The sequence below is a fragment of the Polistes dominula genome, unplaced genomic scaffold, assembly GCF_049000335.1.
Source record: "Polistes dominula isolate Pdom_NZ unplaced genomic scaffold, Pdom_raw_medaka contig_20, whole genome shotgun sequence".
NCBI lineage: Eukaryota > Metazoa > Arthropoda > Insecta > Hymenoptera > Vespidae > Polistes > Polistes dominula.
The window spans coordinates 8,489,196-8,510,379 of NW_028301147.1; the positions used below are offsets into that span (position 1 = coordinate 8,489,196).

General features: G+C 33.4%; 1 protein-coding gene and 1 long non-coding RNA gene across 6 annotated transcripts in view; one reads left to right on the forward strand and one right to left on the reverse strand.

The window, feature by feature from the left end:
- The window catches only part of LOC107074147 (Protein tyrosine phosphatase 99A), a 431,245-nt gene that overhangs the window by 394,747 nt on the left and 15,314 nt on the right, over positions 1–21,184 (reverse strand). The window lies entirely within an intron of this gene.
- The window catches only part of LOC149030978 (uncharacterized), a 99,407-nt gene that overhangs the window by 7,840 nt on the left and 70,383 nt on the right, over positions 1–21,184 (forward strand). For both annotated transcript variants that reach the window (XR_016178195.1, XR_016178194.1), the window contains exon 2: positions 3,879–4,012. This is a non-coding gene — a long non-coding RNA (uncharacterized LOC149030978). The remainder of the gene's footprint in view (positions 1–3,878; positions 4,013–21,184) is intronic.

The following is a 21,184-nucleotide window of genomic DNA, read 5'->3' on the forward strand; positions in this document are numbered from 1 at the left end:
GATTGATTTTCCTGATGCAGAGTCCGAATAATGTTTATCAAACCAAGCCTTGACTTCAACAGTATTTTTTTCAATAAAAAGCAATGTTTTATTAACATACGACAATCTTTTTTATACATCTTTTTGAAAATACACAAAAGCTGCTTCACTCAAAATGCTACATCTCAAGAACCAACTACTCGACAGCTGGGAAATTTATACACATATCTTTTGAAGGTTAGTAGTAACTGAAAATGAGGTGAAAGCAATAAAACTAGCGCTAGAAAAAAATTATTTCCAGTTGATAAATTATTGAAAAGTTAATTAAGTAAATAAATATAATATATTATAATAATATTATTATTATTAATTTTAATATTATAGTAATAATATATATGTGCATAAACGTATGAGAGCAATATTATATTAATCATTAATCGTCTCAATTTATTGCAATTTGTTCATGTTATTCGTAGTTTCATAAATCGAAAACACAAAGATAGAAAATCTATAAAGAAAAAAAGAAAATAATATTATCTGGTGTTAAAAGTAAGAGTTTTTTTCATAAAAGAAATCAGCATCGGCTAAAATATAAGAGGATATTGCAAAATGAGACTTGAACGGGAGGTGGGGGGGATAAGATTTTTCTTAACAATTAACTCCCAACTCATGCTCTTCAATTACGCAGAAAGTAACAAAGTGAGGGGGCAGAGAAGGGTGGATGAAAAGACGGAAAACTAAATGTTGAAGACACCGGTTGACTCGTCGAAAAGTCACAATGGTAAAGTGTCGTTCTGGAAGGCAATCGTACCCGACGACTTATGTTTGTCGCGTGTTCGATATTTTTTTCTACTTCGAGAGAAGAAGAAAGAAAGGAAGGAAAAAGAAAAAAAGAAATAAAAAACAAAAGAATCAGGGAAGCAAACAAGCAAGCAAGAAGGAAAGAAAGGAAAGAAAGAATGAAAGAATGAAAGAGAGGACACCAACGACAGTGTGCAATCTTCGCAAAGGTTTTATAGCGTTTCGAGAGACGACGAAGAAGACAAGTTTTTTAAGGGGAAGGATTGTTTCCTCCGATTTAAAAAGATCGTGCAACCGCACGCAAGCTCGTCCATGCGTTAATAATTGTGGCCGAATAAAAGCTAAGATGTGTCGTTAAGTTGGTTGTTGTATTAAAGGAGACAAGAGAATGATCATAAAAGACAAAGAATGAAAAATATCAAAGAAGGATGAAAAAATATGAATGAGAAAGATAAAGAGAGAGAGAGAGAGATAAAAAGAAAAAGAGGAAAAAATACTTTGACGCAAATTCAAATCACTTTCATACTTGACAAACTAGTAGATTGCAACTAGTGCAATCGTTCGTGTAATTTGATTTAACTTGAAAGGCAAGATAAAATTGCATTACGTCTCTGGGGCCTACGTATATCTACACAGTTATACAGAAATTTTTCAGCCGCGAAAATGCAGCAAGGGGAAAAGTTATGATATTTCGATAGGAGACGAGGTTTCATTCGTGGTGGAGGTGGGGAGAGGAAGAAGAGGATAGTGAAGGGCTTACCTTCAAAGAATATAGAGGAAAAATGGCCGGTGAAGTGAACGAGAGAAACTAAAATATAATAAAAACCATAAAAAAAAAAAAATAAAAATAAAAAAAATCAACTAACGGAGAAAAATGTTCAAACGCTTTTTGAATGTTATTCGTTTAAGATTGTATATTGGATTCGAGAGAAATCGTTAATCGAACTTCGTTGTATGGTTAATCGATATAAAAGTATTTTTCGTAATACTGAATTTTATATATCAAATTCGCCGTTGAGTTAAGCGAACACTGACCTGTATATAAATCGATAGAACGTTATCTTTTTTCTAAGATCTTTGAAACGCTACCTTTATCGGAATAAATAACCGAGGAAAGTATACAACTTTGACTCGTAAACGGATCTTGATAGCCTATGAAGACGAAATCGCGAAGAAATAAATCGTAAATAAATCGTTCTCTTCTTTTCTACAACGTTATGGGTCACCGTTATTTTCTTGAAAAAAAAAAAGAAAAAGAAATGTTCTCACGGCTTATACTTCTCTGCAAGGATGACCTCTCTTTTGTCGTTGAAAATACTTATAAACTTTCAGAGAAACACCGAATATCAACGATGTGAGATCGGAGAGTTTTTAGATTGTTTAGAAGAAAGAAAAAAGGTAAAAAGGAAGAAAGAGAGATGAAGAAATGTCGATGACAAGCATCTTAGGTCGATGCAAAACCCAGAGACTACTCTAAGAAGGAGGAGATGACAAGAAATGCTTGACCCAAATCAAGCGGGAGAGGTTTTTGATAAGCAATCCTGAGGAAACTCGACTCTCGGGATCTTGGTAACGTGTTAGAACGCCGTAACTATGACGAAAAGCCTATAAAACATCTCGATCATTCATTTAACGAAACGTCAGATGCAAAATTAGCTCGAGGGCTAAATTCCGTTTTGGTTGTAACGTCGAGCAGCTCCGTTGAATTTGCTAGACAAGGTGTGGGAGGATCGATGAATGGACAGGAATAACGTGTATACCTTCTGATGTACGTTCGCCGACGTTTAGAAGATAGTAGAGAGAAAGAGAGAGAGAGAGAGAGAGAGAGAGAGAGAGGGTGGTAAGGGTGCTGGACATTGCATAGCTAATTAGTACCGTCTATTAATCGGCAATTGCAGGGTGAAAGGTCTTCTTACGTTTCCTACTACGTGACTCCATCAGCGTCAACGACATGCTCGTATCAACTAAACGAATCGATATCTTTATAAAATTAATTTTTGTTTGATCGTTTAAGATGCGTGAAGACCAACCAACCGGTCCTTTACTAGAAAGTACCCACGAAATTGCACACTTTGCTGACTGATAACTTCATTTCCCCCCTCTCTCTCTCTCTCTCTCTCTCTCTCTCGTTCCTTTTTTAGTTCGATATAACTTCGTTATCACGAAAATTACAAGACAAACGACAAAATGATCGTTTAAAAGTATATATTACAAAAAAAAACCAAATATATTTTTGAGTTTATTGCTATTATTTAAACTTATTTTTGTTTGATTTTTCGAGAAAATAGTATTCAAATTAAATAATCATTTTTTCCTTTTTTCCTTTAGATCACTCCGATTTAGGTACTTAATTCGCGCGTGAGAAAAACGTTTTTCTTTAATTAACCCAAAAGGAAAGAAAAACTCGATCGTTCATTCGTCGAGTCTGTTCCAGTCGTTTCCTCTATCCCAAGGTAAGATGTTCACTCGTCTTACTCCACTTCGCTCAAGCCCAACCTTACTACTTTCCTTTATAATTCTCTGGCTGGCTCGAGCCAAGCGAGATCCTATAAGTCGCAATAGGAGAGTCTATTACGGAGGGGATCACTTCTGTAATTTGAAAACCCGTTTGATAAGCTTCCCTCGATTTCTTCTACTTTTTCCTTTCTGCCTCTTCCACTTTCCTCAGAGGTTCCATATCTTTTCTTTTCTTCTTTTTCTTCTACTTTTTTTTATTCTTTTTTTCTTTTCTTCTTACGTTAACTTCTCCTAACTCTCCACCTTCGTATTTCCACGGTAATATCCTCTCTATATACACACGCGCGCGACACTCAAATATATGATATAACCAACCAGTAATCGCGAAAATCCTCTTTTCCAGATCGTTGCAAAACTATCTATCATCCAGTTTCCGATAGCAATTGAATTCGATAAGCGAGTTGAATCCTACCAAGCGTGTCTGCATACGTTCGATTCCTTTATGAATTTCCTAATATTCACATTATTGCGATAACACGGATATCTAATGTAAAAAAAAATAATACTAACGAAGAAATAGAATGAGAAGAAAAAAGAAAGAGAAAGAGACAAATAAAGTGAAACGGAATTTGTTGTTTTAGGAGCACCACGTAGCAATGTGACCAATGCGAGCAATCGATATATCGAGGAAAAGGAATAGCAAAATATCGACCCTGTTGGTGACTCTTTTGACAGAGCAATCCGAGTTTCGGATGTCTAATCTTGGCTACCAACGGTAAGCTGTTCATTTCCCTGCAATTTCGATTTCACGACCGAGTCAATTTTGCCCTCTGCTATTCTCCTTCTCTTTCTCATTCTCTCTATCTCTATCTCTACCTCTGTCTCTCTCTCATTCTCTTTTTTTCTCTTACTTCCTTTTCTCACTTCCGTACAGAACCCAAATCCCTTTTTCGCTCTGTTTAGTAAAAGTGAAGCGAGAACAGCGAAGAAAGGTAGAAATAGATCTAAAGGGAAATATGAAGAAAGACAGAGAATGGCATATACATATAGAGGAAGAGAGAGAACTCGTTTCACGCTCGCGCGAACATTATTGAAAGAGTGGTTAAGGTACTCTCAGCGTTTCTTATGACTAACGTTGATTTCACCGTCGTAAAATGTTATAAGTTTTTTTAAGGTCATATCTAAGAATTCTTTTATAAAAAATTATTTCAATACAATTAAGGGAAGAAAGAATCTCTTTTTATCTTTCTTTCTCTCTTCTCTTTATAAATTTTTGAAATTGAATTTAGCAAATAAACAAATTTGCATAAAAAAAAATTCTTTTTATTCCTCAATTTGTACACATAATGCAAATAGAAAAATTTCGTCGATATCGATCTTTCAACATAAAACAATGTTATCATTGGTCTCGTTTACTTTCGTTATTTTAGTTAAAATCTTATGTCTACCAATGTGGTAATATTAAAATTGGACGGATAAGATTGAACGAGACTGGTTCGTCTAAAGCATTCTTTGTAGATACGGTTAAATCGCTGCACACCGCGTCATCGAGGGTTAAAAGAAACGAGGCAAAAGGTATCAATCTAAGAAGCGTAATGATTTCCCCGAGGATGTTCTTCTTTTCTCGAAGAATAAGATAACAGTGAAAAAGAGTGAGAGAAATAGAAAGCGTAAGAAAGACATCTAGAACATGCTTTTACCGTGTTTTATTAATATCAGCCTATTTATTCGACTTCGCTAACACCGCAACAGATATCTCTTCCCCTCTTTCACTTCCCTTCGTATCGTCTGATCGTTCACAGGATCGTGAATCACTCTAATTAACGGGTAGGTAGTTCAGTGCTGCTAATTCTAAAGACAAAAGAGCTACGTCATTATGGGCTTAAAGGATATCCTAGTTTTCAAGCTCCAATGTTTAGAAATTTTTCTAATTAATTTTTTCTTTGAACTAGAGGGGGACAGGCTACTTATCTATGTGCATTTAAGTTATAATGACTTACAATCAATGCTTCGTTCTTTTGTCTTTCTTCTTAATTAAATATATTTTTATTTTTGAGTTACGAGGCTGCTAAAAAACTGTTTTAATAACAACATTAACTTCTTTTTCAATCGTTAAAAATAAACAGGTTATAGAGTTTATTTAAGTAGAAGGGTAATTAAAGCGAGATTTTTTTTCCTTTCTCTTTTTCCTTTTTTTCTAGCAACGCGTGCAAACTTTCAAGTCGATTGCTTCGTTACTTCCGGAGATATTTACTCGGGCTGAGATAACAAAAAAAGAAAAAAGAAGAAGTGATTGCCAGATAAATAAATCGAAAACTTTGAAGTTTGTAGCGATTTTATTTTCTTCTAACTAAGAATTTTAATATAGAAAATTTGAAAAGAAACATATTTTTGCCAACCCTTCTTTTGAGTAAGAAATTATAAGAGAGAGAAAGAGAAAAATATTCGAATTTTCAAAATGAGATAATTTTGAATCTGCTTCCTCCTTTTTTCTTTTTTCTTTTAATCATTATCTCAAACTCCTAACTCTGAAATTGTCGAGAAAGAGAGATTCGTCGACAAGGAAGATCAAGTTTTGCCTTATAAGAAGATCCGACAGCTCGTTGTCTCGCTCGATTCGTGCGGCATAGGTGAGCCGCAAATCCTCCTTCTCTTTCGTTTTCTTAATGTAGAAGAGAGAGAAAGGAAGAGTCAAAGAGACCGTATGGCTACCATTTTGGAAATTCCGCTCGTCTCCGGAAGCTGTCGCGCCAATAAATCAAGAGACATCTGCGACTTCTGCGACACCTTACTGCGAACACTGACGTCACGTACGAAGCACCATCTCTCTTTCTCTTTCTCTTTCTCTTTCTCTTTCTCTTTCTCTTTCTCTTTCTCTTTCTCTTTCTCTTTCTCTTTCTCTTTCTCTCTCACTTTCTCGTACATGTACCACATTTACCTCTCTTCTCCTTTCTTTTCTAGTTTTCTGTCCTTCCCTATTTTCCTCCTCTTTCCTACATCTTCAAACTAATATTATGGCTTGCACTGAGGGCAGCATACTTTTCCCACGAGGTAAACCGAATGTTTCTACTCTTTTCGTGGCTGCCATCGTATAATATATATATATATATATAAAGTTCAGAAAGAGAGGAAGTTTTGAGAAATGAAGATAGAAAGAGAGAGAGAGAGAGAGAGAGAGAGAGAGAGAAAGGAGATGTTGCAGATGTAATAGAAGTCGCTATGTATACGATCGGAGAGAGTTGATATCAGGGTCGACTCGGTCCAAGTATCACGTTGTTACGCTCTCCTGCCTAAGCGTCTCTCAAGATCAGAGTTCGGATATAAACGAGAAAGAAACGTGCTTACTACGTGCCTTTACCTCGTGAAAATCTATATAGCTGTTGAGATATATAAATCGATTGGAATTCAACATGCTTCTGTTAAATCGACTATAATAATTGCAAAATACTTTTGAATACGTTAAACTAAACGAGATTGTATTTATTGTCATTCATTCTTTTAATTAGAATTAAATAAATAATAGAGAGATATATTAAAATGTCAATTACACGAAATTTCATATATTTAATTGTTATAAAAAATAAAATTCTATTAAAATTGATCTTATTATAATTAAATAACAAAAAATCTTAATTCGATAAAAATATATAATCAATGCTTGGAATCAATTTGGAATGCTATTAAATTTAATTTTTTTAATAAAATAAAACATTTAAATTTATTATTATAAAGTCAGCTTGAAAAGACAAAGGTAGAAAAATCTGACGAAGAGTTACGCTCGAAATCAAAAAGGTCTGGGATGCTTCTATGTAGTAACGTCTCGAGGCACGATGTTATCGTTATCCCGTCCGTACATTATTGTCGCGGTAATTGAGCGCGAATACATCTTTGTTCGTTTATAAAGCGAACCACCACTTTATAAGCTATGAGGAAACGATGAAACAGCCTCTAATGCGAACGCCGTGACACCATTAACTAGACATCGCAAATTTTGGTTTTGACTTTGGCGCAAACTTGTCCTCTAAAATTTTCAACAAGAATATGGAATAAATAAACTACGAGGGAATCTTACTCTGATAGAATGGTTAAAATTGATCGAGAGAAATTTAAAAATGGATTTTTATTAAATTTATCTTCTTCGTATTAACAAAAAAGAAAGAAAACTTGTTAACAATAGAAACTCGAAGAAAAAATAGTTGTAGAAACTATTCGGAAAACTTGACTTACTTGAAACGATCGATGGAAAATTCAATCTTTCCAAAATAACTCGCGAACTATTGAACGTTTCTCATACTATTGTTGCAATAGAAAAGGGATTCTCTGGAAGCTAGAGAGAAATGTTGGAAACGTTCGAACGATTTTCACATGATGTCCCGACGACTAAGCTTGTCGTAGGTCGAGTCGAATCGAAACTTGAAGTAGCTCGATGAAGTCCGAGTGCTCGACGAAGTATCTTGACGAACTTGGAGTACTCGATACTATGGAATATATATATATATGTATATCAAGTACTTCTAGTCAACGCTGCTTGACCCAATTAAATCAAAATTTCGAATACTCGAATACGCGTCCCACCCTCGATTGCTATCTCACCTTTTCGAAACGTGAAACCTTTTATATATATATATATGTGTATTTATATATATCTATATACATATGCGATTACACACGTATTTACATTGTAAATACTTGCATATATGTATACAGGTATATATATAGATTCATGTCTATGCGAGCTTCGAAAAGCTTCCCATGTTATACGTTTACACCTCAACGCGTGTCAGATTTTACGATTGTCCCTGGACGTTCCGTTTCGAAGCACGCGATTCTCGTCCAGTCGAATTGGATTTCAGAACTTGCCTATAAATTCTGAGAGCTCTCGCGATTGATTTGTCAAAATCAATTTTAAGCCTGGAACGTAAAGCAAGTTTATACGAGCCGACGCGAGATTTGCACCTTCGATAGGAGCTATTGAATTCGAGGTAAACACAAGGGAATGAGTCTCGGAGATCTGGAATCCGAGAGACTTCAAATTCTATCATAGAAAAATTTCTTCATTTCGTCGGGACTCTTTTCTTTTTTAAACCCGTATTACTTTCCCTTTTTTTCTTCTCTCTCTCTCTCTTTTTTCTTTTTTCCCTTTTCTTCCTGACCATATTGTAGAATTTTAAACAATACGAGATTTATAAATAAAATTAAAAATTCTTTATTTACGGAAAAAATATTTATATTATGCGTCTCTCTCTCTCTCTCTCTCTCTCTCTCTTTGCTTTTCTTTTATAAATTTTATTCATACGTTGGAAGATTGAAATCTAGTTGTAAAATTTAACGATAATTACACGAGCTATACACGAGTAATGTATTCTAATGAAAAAACACATGCATGATATTTTTATAAAGAGCATTGTTCGATATTCAGTAAAATTTTTATAAAAAGAATCTATTCATAAAAAAAGTGGATTTCTTTTTAATTAAAATAAAAAATATAACACAATAATTTGTATTTCTACGAATATTCGTTTTTGTTAATTAGATTTTGTTAATAAGCAGGATTACAAACAAATGTTTTCGAATCTTTTCATTTTTATCAATGTTTCTAAAATAGTATCAAGTACTTTAAAAGGTAAAATGGATCAATTTACTGTTCCCCCACGGTATAGATAAAATTCGTTCAAAGCAAAGTGAACTAAATCGAGCCAAATCAAGCCGTGCGAAATGTTTGCCAACGTTTACCGCTGCAACTAAGATTCGCTTACGTGTCGGTACACAATTAACTAAGATCGCTAAGAACTGGCAAATTTGCTATCAGCATCGGCATTAAATTGTGCATCAAGATTTAAACGAAAATTCAATGTAAATACCAACTGATAAATTAAACTATTTTTATATGTAAATATAACATTCAGTAATATGTTCGATTGAAAATTGATATCTATAATCTTTATTTTGTTTTCCATTTACTAGAAAAAATTTATTCAATCAATAATTAAATAAACTATTAAATTTTGTAAACATAGTTTAATACATTTCTCAATCGCTTAAACCTAAAAAAAGGATACTTGACTCGAAAGATATATCGTGTTAAAATAGATTTGAAAAAGATGCAAGACGTTTTAACACGGATGGAAGGACATGTTTGTAACGTGAGCTAGTTTAGCAAGCAACGGTTGAAACCTTCTAACAAATCGCTTCACATCGGTGGATCCGGAAATGCAAGGATAAAAAGAGAGAGAGGGAGAAGTAGAAATAGGAAGAGTGAAACAAAGAAAGAAAGAAAGAAAGAAAGAAAAGAGGAGAGTTAGATCGCCAAGGGCGTATATGGTATGGAAAATCAATCGGCACGTTTCGTTTTCTTCCTTTTACCAACACCTACCCCATAGCATAGTAGCCCATCTCCCTTGCTACTACCACCCTTTACTTGACGGCCCTTCTTGACATCCCTATCTTTCTACACGACCAAAATCGGTTTAGTCGGCTTCAAACCTTCTGAATAAATATAACATCCGAGCATTCTTGACATGCGAAGCCCCCTAGGTATGCAAGCGAGAAGGACGTATAAACGAAATAAATTATGCACCCTGACACTTCGCACTTCGCCGAGCCACGGAAAGAGTCGAAACCAAGGAAGGGGATATATATATATATTTGTCTGTATGCGGGTGTGCTGAAGCGAGAGAAAGAGAGACAGGAAGATATATAAGCGTTTTAAACTTCAAGACACGAGGAATCGCGAACTCCTCTCCGAAGATCGGTTACGTCCTCTTGACGTTACAACGACGAAGAAATTACTAAAACTCTCTAAAGAACGACTATCATACATCTTTACCTTACACCTGATATAAATTCATACTCGAACTTATATTTTATTGGAGATATTGACAAATCTTTATCATTTCTACCATCAATTTTCGGAAGAAAATTATAGAAAAATGGAAAGTATATTTAAAGGTAAAAATCATTGTTATTACTATCGTTAATTAGATCGGAAAATTTAAATTAATTAAAAGTTAAAATTAACCCCTTGACATACAAATAAAATGCGCGGCGTTTTGTTTTGAAATTTACATTGCTTTATAAAATTCAATAAGGTTGATAATTAATTTAGTAATACTATAAAATAAAATATAAAACAGTTTTTAACGTTTTGGAGACGTTAAAGTCTACAATGGTACATGAAATAAATGACGTCTCCGAAACGTCATTGTATGTCAAGGGGGTAGGAACTTATATTTAGAATGAAACTAATAGAAAATGAAAAGAATTTTAAATACGATAAAACTATCCGATATTTCTAATATAAATGTCCCATATTTTTCTATATATTGATTAAAATCACGGGACAAATTAAAAATAATATTTTCTTCCTAATCAATTTTAATACTGATTATCTACAGAATCCAATTTTCCTAAAAGACTCCCTAAAGTCGTAACGAAAAAGGGAGACATAAGAAGACCAAAAAGAAATCCATACGACATTTTCTATGTATATTTATATACATATATATGTGTGTATATCTACTTACATGTCACATGTTACATACCGTCTTTCTCTCCTCGACCAAATGCTCCGAATTAACGAACCTAATCTCTTAAGGCCTCTTCGGGGTTTCGTGTATACCAGTCGTTAGGGCTCTGTTTACTTCTATTATTGGCTCAATGAGTAACGTCACGAGTAAGTAAGAACAGGATATAATATGAAATTGTTGCGAGTTTCTCTCTCTCTCTCTCTCTCTCCCTCTCCCTTTCGTTTTTTCTTTCTAACTGCATCTAATCTCCAACCTCACATGAATATTAATGCTTGTCGGTCATGGTTTGACGATGGGATCAGATGATTCGAGGGTATTACGCGAAATATCAACGCGCGTGACGAACACTACAACGATAGGATCGTTTCTTTTGTTCGACGTTGACGCATAAAGAGAAGAAGAAAGAAAGAGAAAGACAGAGAGAGAAAATATGGGAGAGTACACCCTCCGAACCGTGAAATTTGGGAGATGGATTTATCATCGATCGAACGAATTATTTCTTCTTTTCTTCTTTTTTTCTTTTTTTCTTTGTTTTCCTTTCGTTTTTGTTGAACGTCCATCGCATATATTAAAGGAGGACGATGTGAAAGGATCGATCTAGTGATTTCTTACATGTCAGATTTCGTTCCCCTTATCTAGATATATAGCATCACATAAGAGACGTAAATATAGAAAAAATAACATACGATGCGTTTGATAGAAATTGAATAATGTTTTGCATAAATAATATCGTCTATGTTCACCCACAAAAAGCCATCAAATAACATTTATGCTAATCTTAGTTATTGCTATTTAAATAAATTTTCAACGAGAAAAATCAGGTTTTAGAAATGTATGCTTCTTGATCTTCATTCATTAATATTGATGGTTTTTGTGGAATAATGGCTTGTAAATTAAAATTTTGTAATTTTTCTTATTAAAAATGATGAAAATACAATTAGTTATTTTCGGTAGAATATAAACGGTATTTTTAATCATTGAAGTAAAGGTAAAAATCGGTAAAAAAAAGTGCATACGTAAATTTATAATCTAATTATAGATTTGTAGAAGGTTAAAAGAAAAAATGTGGTATATCTTTTAACGAGAAATAAACGTTTCTGTTTGATACTTATCAATGATATACAGTAAATGGCTATCAGACGTATTGTGGAAGGCTCAAAGGCTCGTTTCCGAGCACCCCTGACATTGACACAGAGTGTAATTCGCGTTGGCGCGCACAAAAAAAATGTATGCGGCTTTGCCAACGGTGAAAGCTAGTTTGCCCTACGGTAGCGCGATTAACTTTTCATAAATATGGAAATTACTCGGCTATTTCGCGTCTACGGCTCGGTTAACACCGCGGTCGGCCGTTTATATGTCGCTCGCGTTTATTCACCGTCCCACGAAAGCGTACGAACTCGTTCGAATGATACACACTGAACGAAAATCTAATCTACACGTGGATATCATTCTATGACAATAAAATGTGTAAGCTTTCTATGTGTGATTGTATTATAACATAAAAAGACAAAGAAAATATAGGCAATTACATTCGCGTGTGTGTGTGTGTGTGTGTGTGTGTGTGTGTGTGTGTGTGTGTGTGTGTGTATTCATTACAGAAACTTGTAAATGAATCTATTTGATAAGATCAATGAACATTTACTGGAGAAAGTTTTTACTAATGTATAATTTTTCCTACCTGTGTTAATATTAACATATACATGAACATAAACGAAAATAATTAAATTTTTATTGAACGTCTTTATTTTTTCACCATTTCGTCAAACATATTTTATTATTTGTCCGAACTTACACGTAACTTCTTATACGAATTATTTTCTTTTTGTTTGTATTTAAATTTAATACCGACAAAATGGTACGTCGATATTTAATAATTTAACGAAGTTCGTAATTACGATATATTATCAACCGAGCGATTTTTCTCTTAACACAATGAACGTCTAATTTTTTCGTAACTCTTACATTAGACTATGTCATACTATTCTTGATTTAAACTTAATGTGACCGCGTTTTTAAAAGCTTGAACTAACGCGTAGGCGTCCTTATAGAAGAATGATAAAACGACGTTCGCACGCAAGATCATAATTAAAACGCGTCGTTGCAAGCAAGCAAGCTTACTTGTTTTATCCGAAATTACATCGCAGACGAAAGTTCTAGTATATAAGAGGTCTTTTACGCGTATTTATAAGCAAGGTAGTTTGATATTTTTAAACGACACTCGACGATATCTTGGAAAATAAAGAGAGAGAGAGAGAAAAAGAATATAAGAAGAAAAATGAGTATCATAACTCTGCTTATTGTTATAAAACGGACTATGTAATACCTCAAATGGAAACATACCAATATGTATACAGAGAAGGGGATAGACAAATTGATAATGTTTCCTACTGAAATTATTTATCACGACAAAAGACTTTTTAGTATCAGACAGGATGATATATAAAATTCTAAGACTAGCGAGTTAAAAGAAATGATTCCGCTGAGAATCTGAATTATTCAAGACGTTCCAAAAGCAGCGTGAAATTTGTGTAAAAGATTTGCCGAGAACTTTGCTTTGAATTTCTTTGTGTGATCTGTTGAAGTATGTACAGTTTATATTGCTGATAAGCTTGAGCAGCAGCGGCCGACTCGATCCGAATCGATCCGAATTTCTTCGAGTGATTTCTTTTTTTGTTTTACCGTAGTTAGTTGTATATATAGTTCCACGTGATGTAGACGCGTTTGCGCTTGGTCTTTGATGACCATTAAAATATGTAAGTTTTGAAATTAATTGGTTATAATAAATAATAATACTTATACCTTCAAGTTTGTTATCATGCAACCAACCCGATCCACGACCAATTTTAATTAAATTTAGCATGATATATGTTCAAAAAAGAAAAAAAGAAAAGAAAAGAAAAAATGAAAAAAATAAGAAAAAAATAAGAAAAAAATAAAAAAAAAATAAAAGAAAATAATGTACCTTAAAAAGAAATTCGTTTTGATCGTTTCTTTAGCAACTAAACCGTCGACGTTGACGTTGACGCAAACTCACTTCTTTTTGCTAATTAAATTCTTACATCGGTGTAACCGAAATGAAACCGTACTTTTTTATCGGGATTAGAAATTCATGACAGGAAGCCCAAGAGTAGGCGGACCTTTAATTTATAACTCCTTTCTTCGGATCGTGCCTAATGGAGCCTCAACAGGCAATTCTTCGACTTAATGGGAGCCTTTTTATATGGAAATCGATAAACTCGGAAAGTTCTTCCTCTCGATCCGCAATTCTTCCTCGTCGTTCTTCTTCTTAACTCTCTATTTTCCTTTTTTCAACGATATAGGTATACGAGATTCACGTAGGCAGCATCGACAACCCCGTTAAGAGTAAATTTGTAAAATTCCCGATCTATTTTGTAACATATTCGAATTTAAATGTAATGCATACAATACCAACCAAAAGTTCAATCACTACGGAGATTCAGAGAAATAGAATATTTATAAGAAAAAATTTAATGTAACCCGAGGTAAGTTTATTTGCCGAAACACATATCAATAGTAAGTTTTATATTTTTTATTATTTTTTTTTCATCAATGAATTAACACACTATCGGCGGGAACGTCGCGAGCTTGACTCACGCGTGTAGCGGGCGAAAATGAGCGAAATATGAAAGCAGTGCACTTTTTAGAAAACATGTTATATCTTCACATCTAATAGTAGGATTTTAATGAAATTTGGAAAATAGGTATCAAATAGTATTTCGAAGATGTAGAAAACTTAAACTCAATAGTATCAAAATCAATCAAAACTGAATTTATGCTACTTTGTAAGCACGAAACTAGCAGTGTCAAAATAGCACATTTCATAAAATTATTAGTTTTTTTTTTAATTAATAAATTTAAGACTAAACACTGGTCAGGCTTTACAAATAAACAACCAAAAACATTATTCCTGCTCAAAAATTAGTGACAATGAAAAAAAACAAGCATTAGTAAGTGTTTTACTGAAACTTAGCTTACGTTCTGCGTAAAACGTCTGTGGAACGGGTAGAACTACCCTACTCGCCGATAGTGTGTTAAGTATTTTTTCATCAAATTGCTCTTACATAAAAAAAAATACCTTTATCTATAATGACAACCTTATTTATCTTGTGCATCCTAGTAATTAGTTTTTGGAATGTTTCTAGTCAAATAATTTTTCAATGCTTCTTGTTGAAGTTGTCAAAGATATTCCAGAAAATAAATTCATTTTGTACATAATTTATAAAAAAACATTAACGACACGAAAAAAAATACAGAAATTTCTTAAAACATAATTCAACTTGTCATTATATCAAATAACAACGATAAATCATTTACAAATTTATCAGGACATTTAATTTAAATAAAAATCGACAAGTTATTCCAAACTTTATGACGATAAAGTAAAAAAAAAAAGAATAAATTTACAATTAAGAAAAAATTGAAATTATCTTATAGAATTCTCCAGTCGGATATTTTACTTCATAGCAATTTAACTTTTTTTTTCAATGCAATCAGATATATACGTATACCATTTATATCTATGAACAGAGAGACTATTCAGTAATAGTAGCAGTAACAAGGAAAGAGGTCGTCGGATTCGAATTTATTTCCTTCCGCGAGTGCTCAGCCGGATAGCTGACGATTCGGAGCTTTTGTCGCGAATGCATATCCGGATAGGGATGGTGGTACATAGGCGTTTGATTAAAAAGAGATTCGTCGTCGACGTAGGAAATGCACCACCAGCACCAGCACCAACACCAACATCAGCAGTAGCAGTAGCAGTAGCAGTAGCAGTAGCAGTAGCAGTAGCAGTAGCAGTAGCACTAGCACTAGCACTAGCACTAGCACTAGCACTAGCACTAGCACTAGTAGCAGCAGCAACAGCAAGGTAGCCCCGTCAGTAGTCAGTTTGGGCCTACTGCCAAACAGTAGCTTTGTGTCGTTTTCGAGGATTACAGTCATATGCGCTAGGCCGCTAAGCTACGCTGAGTAAAATCGCAAGAGGAAACTCGGCAAACGCGTCTGTCAAAACGGCTTTTTCCCACCTTTTATTGAACGCGAACGGTGGCCGCGGCAATTGCAATCGCAATACCTCGTTGCAATCTCCTCCCATTCCCTCTCTCTTTCTCTTTCTCTCTTTCCTTTTGTCTTCTTTCTCTCTTTTCTCTTTTTCACATCCCTCTAAATCTTTCGTTCTAGCATAGACACCAACCCCATTCGTTCAACTTTCTCTCTTCCTCTCTCTCTCTCTTCTTTTTATACTTTTTTCTCTTTCTCTCATACCCCTCACATTTATCGAGAGTTTGGCAAGAACGCGTTGAACGATTGGAAATCGCCAGACTTGAAACTTAAACTGAACCGTAAAACTCAAAAACACGATACATAGAATAGATTTTACCGAGGACATCGAGTAATCGTTTAATGTCGCATAGAAAAAAGAAACAAAAATAATTTCGCGGTATAACTTTTTTGTTTTCTTTCAATTATTCCAAGATTTTTAAATTTGAAATTTTTCTATTTCTTTCTCCTTACGATATTAGAATATTAAAGAAAATAATTGTATATACGAATTAATGATTAATCAATTTTATTTTGTCGACAGTTTTTAAAAGAGTATATAAAATATAATGTGTGTATTTCCCTTTAAAATGTTTTTCGATTCGAGTATCTACGATTTTATGTTCTGTAGATATTTCCTTATAGAAATTGCCATTCACATTTTTTTCGGTACAGCTGTTCGTAATAATAATAGAAAAACTACAATATATATATATATTGTAATAGTTTTCTAACTATTATTACTTACTTTTTCTTTCCGATTCTTATCTCAAACCTTAATATTTAAGTATTTCTTATATTATAATAAGCATTTTTATCTTAATTCAATAAATCTTACATATATATATATTATTCCATCCCCGTGTCAGTCAAAGACCAAAAGTAGTAAGATTAAAGTTTTGTCCGGAACTTGGCCTGAAATAACGTTAATCGTTAATCTCTATTCTTCTACCTGTCTAAAAACATTACTCCCTCTGGTTTTGGTCAATCTTCGCTCAAAGATTATACTCAGGCTCGATATACGAAAACTTTTCTCACTGATAAGCAATTAAATTAAAGTGCTAACCTTCTTCCTGTATCCGGTCTGGTAAATCTTCGTCAGATTTTGATCAGCAACAATAAACAATTCTTTAACGTTATCAATCAATCTTATTGAATAATTCATTGACCTTACAGAAACAAAATACGGACTTAAATTAATAAATCAAAAATTCAGACTTAAAAACGAAACAGAAATATAAACTTAATAAATTAATACAGAATAGGGAATTAATAAATAACACAGAATATTAACTTACGGATTAAAACGGAAAACAGAAGTCTGACTGAATACGGACTTATTACTTATACAGAATACATACTTAATATCGAAAATTGAATACAGCCTTACTAACTAAAACAGAAATACCGTATTTACAGAAAAATTCTAAGTTCTAAGTTTACAGAAAAACCAGAAGTTATAAGAGATGTATGTCAGATGTAAAAGAGTGCTGAATATAGGAGATGTAAAAGAGAACGTAATGCCCTTGTCCATGATCTTTATAGACTTTTTCCTGCCCCCACTTCTTAGACCAGTTACTTCGTTGCATCGAATCAATTTGTAGGATGTAAAACTTACATTAGTTTTTTATTTGATAGTTACATTGACATTTGATAGTTACATTAGGTGGCTCATTAATTTGAAGAATATACCTTCTGAGGGTAAAGTTCAGACGATTTTGGATGCATAAAATTGTATAATACTACGCCTATGAATCGGAGATCTTTTCCTTTGTCGGATGATTCATATTTCCTTAGTGTTAGTAAATATGAAATTTACGGAATGTGTTTGTCTAAAATTATAAAACCTTCTATTTGAGGACAATAAGACATAAATTTACAGAATATTAGTCCTCGGAGCCTTTTTAGTTTCTATCCTGAGTTTTATGACTATTGCTTTTGACGAAGAAAATATCAATCTTAGAAATGAAAAAGAAAATGTCCTAGGACGTAACAATATATATTTTTATTTAAAGATATAATTCGATGAAGTAAAATAGGATAAAATCGTAAGTATCTTTAATTTACCGAATCACTAATTAAATAATCGTCGTATCTTACACCTCTTTTAATATATTATTTCTCAACAAAACTATTTTTTACCACGTCGTACTTTTTAACCAAACTTTTTCTTATTCGTCGTACTTCTTAACGTCACACAAAACATACTCTTTAAAATCTCTCAAAACAATAATCTTTTAATCATTCTCGTCCTTTCGTTACCTACTTAACTTTCCCTTTCTTTGGAATCCTCATGTCGTGCTATCGCAGATAACAACTGGTCCTATAATCACTCTGCTTTTGGTCACGTACACCATGAGCACGCACGCACACATTCTCATGTACTTATACTCACACTATTAAAACACGACAAAAGAAAGAACATTTCTCGTAGCTTTATTTTTAAGAAAGTTGCCTTCATCTGTTACTAGAAATATCTACACTCATACTTCTAATAGTAATCGCTCTCTGTTATCTCTGTTATCGTAAGTTCCTTTTTTGTTCACATGAGACAGGAAACATTGCTTCCCCTTTCACTTCTGAGTTTATCTTATTATCCCATAATTTTTCTATACAAGAAAAAATGTATTACTTCACATGATAAAATTAGGTTTTAATTCCTTATATAGACATATTATTCGTTGTTAATTAACAATTTTTTATAAATAATTTTTCTTTTTGACGATACTTTTATATTACTTACGTTAGAATCTTTTAAAAAGATTTTTCTCTATTGCTTTAAAGCATTATTAAAAATGATTAAAAAAATTTTTGAATGATTATAAAAAATAAGATAAATAAATTTGGTTTTTTTCTTCCTCCACATACAAATATCTTCCTCTTTACAATGCACAGGCGTACGAAGCAGTAACCTCAAAAGATTAGTCGTATTGGTGCTAAGAAATGCGATAGGCGTGAAAGATATCGCGCGAGTTTGAACGATATATCGCGAGCGAAGAAATTCCTTGTCTACAGTCACGTTACGTCGCGTGCTCTAGTTAATGGATCCATTGTGCACTGATCGCACAACGATTTATGCGTGACGAAAAAGTTTTTATTTTACTCTATTATTATCAATATTATACTGTTTAATAATAATGATTTCATCACACGCATGTACACACACACACACACACACACACACAAAAGAATTAATACTACGGCGATAAACGTATTGTTATAAATTTTATAACAATGAATATTAATAAAACAAAATAGATGAAAATAATACGATTGATAATGTTCATGAAAAAACTGAAACGAAAAGAATCTGATAAATTTGATTTCTTCTATTATCGTATTACAATAATTTCACATATTGCTGTGCTACCCTTTATTCTGGGATAATCGAATAATTATAAATAGTAAGAGAAGGCAAATAAAGATGGAAATAAGATGATAAAAAAAAGAAAGGGAGAGAAAAAAAATTAAGATAGATAAAGTAAGGAAATAGGGTAAAAAGAAAAAGAAGGACAATTGTAAACAGCGCAACGGTGGGTGGATGCCTATTCACTCGTTTATCTTTTCACGAAGTTTGTTTCGTAGTAAAGGAAAAGTTCCGAGTACGAAGTAAGTTGTTACCGGTTGAAGGAGATCTAGAAGTAGTTGAAGTAATAATGTAATCGGATTCCTTTTGGACCGTTGGAAGCTGCTAAAACTTAAGGGAAAAGGAACCAATGAAAATTCGTAAAAGCCAATGGAATTAATAAGACGAGACTGTGCCGCTATTTTCCCAGCGTTTCTATCCCGAAACGTAATAAAAGGTGAAACGCGAATTAAACACAACCAAACGAGATTCTGCTAGCGGTCTATGCTTCATATTTCATACCCTGGGGCGAAAGATACGAACTACTATCTTTCTCTCTCACTCTCTCCCTTTTCCTCTTTCTTTTTTTCTTTTTTTCTCTATCTCCTTTTTTTCTCTTCCTTATTCTCACAATGTGCTCACATTTATCTTCTTCGACGTCTTCCGACGTTCCATACTACCTCTCAGTCATTTCCAGTATTTTTTTAGTGATATAATTTACATTAACAAAATATAGAGTAGAACGAAAGCAAATATTTACTTTTTTCTTTTATTTAATAATTAAATATTTCACATTCAATAATTCCAAGTTCTTGATAATTCAAAACAAACAGAAAAGTAAACAAAATTCTATCCAAAGATAAAACAAAGATAATTTTATTGATATTCGTAAATGAAAAAAATAAAATTATTCACACATTATGCATTTGTAAATTAATAAGATTCAATAATCTTTTTCAATCAATGATCAAAAATTATGACCTTATCTTGGCATCAATAAAAGAATGATAACGATCATTTCGCTGAGTACGATCGAAATATAATAGCAGGCATAATGTTATTATGCAAATCACGTCGTTCTCACGTTGGTTTCTCTTTCCTATTACAATTCTGTTCTAGTATCGTTGAAATGGTGTTATGAGCATGAACGTATAATATCTGATTACCCGATTTATTAAAAACCGAATCTCGTCCATAGGATGTACAAACGACTCTGTGATTAAAATTCCTCAAGTCAACCAGAATAATTAAATTCGTTTAGAATGCTTCACTAGCACTCGGAGTTCCATTCTCTCTCTTTCTCTCTCTCTCTCACTTTCTCTCTCTCTCTCACTTTCTCTCTCACTCTGTGTTATCTACCATGAGGTTCCGCTGAACTAAACAAATCACGATTTCAATTATTTCGCATTAACTGAACCATGCCTGATCGAGATCGTAAAATTCCGTGCTGATCAGTTTGACTCGCTTAACGTATATATACAAATGTACATATGCATACATTAAATCACCTTGAAACGATTTGTCGAACAGATTTTCCATGAACAATTTGAAATCTTTCCATAGGAGTAATAATGACAAAGTAAAATATATATATATATATATAGATCGTTATATCTAAAGATTACTTTACGAGATATCATTAAAGCGGTTGATCTATTTAGAAGATTAGCCCTAAGTGAGAATTACTCGATAATGCGTAACTAATAGCGCGTTCACGACAGGTTATCGATAATGAGGGGACCACTGACGCGCGAAAAGCTTAACGCTAATTAACGGCTGAAATACCCTCGATCGAAGAACTCATCTCCCATCGGTGATTTTTCTTCGATAAGAAATTGCGGAACTGGAACGGGAAGTTTGGTAAAAAGTACCAAACTAAAAATGTGTCCCTTCCGAGCTCGTAATTATGTCCCCGTCGCGATAACCTTCCAAGATCTTACCAAGATCGACTTTTAAGGATATCTCGTAACGTTAACGTAATGAAAGAAATTTCACAAATTTTATCTTTTACCTGCTT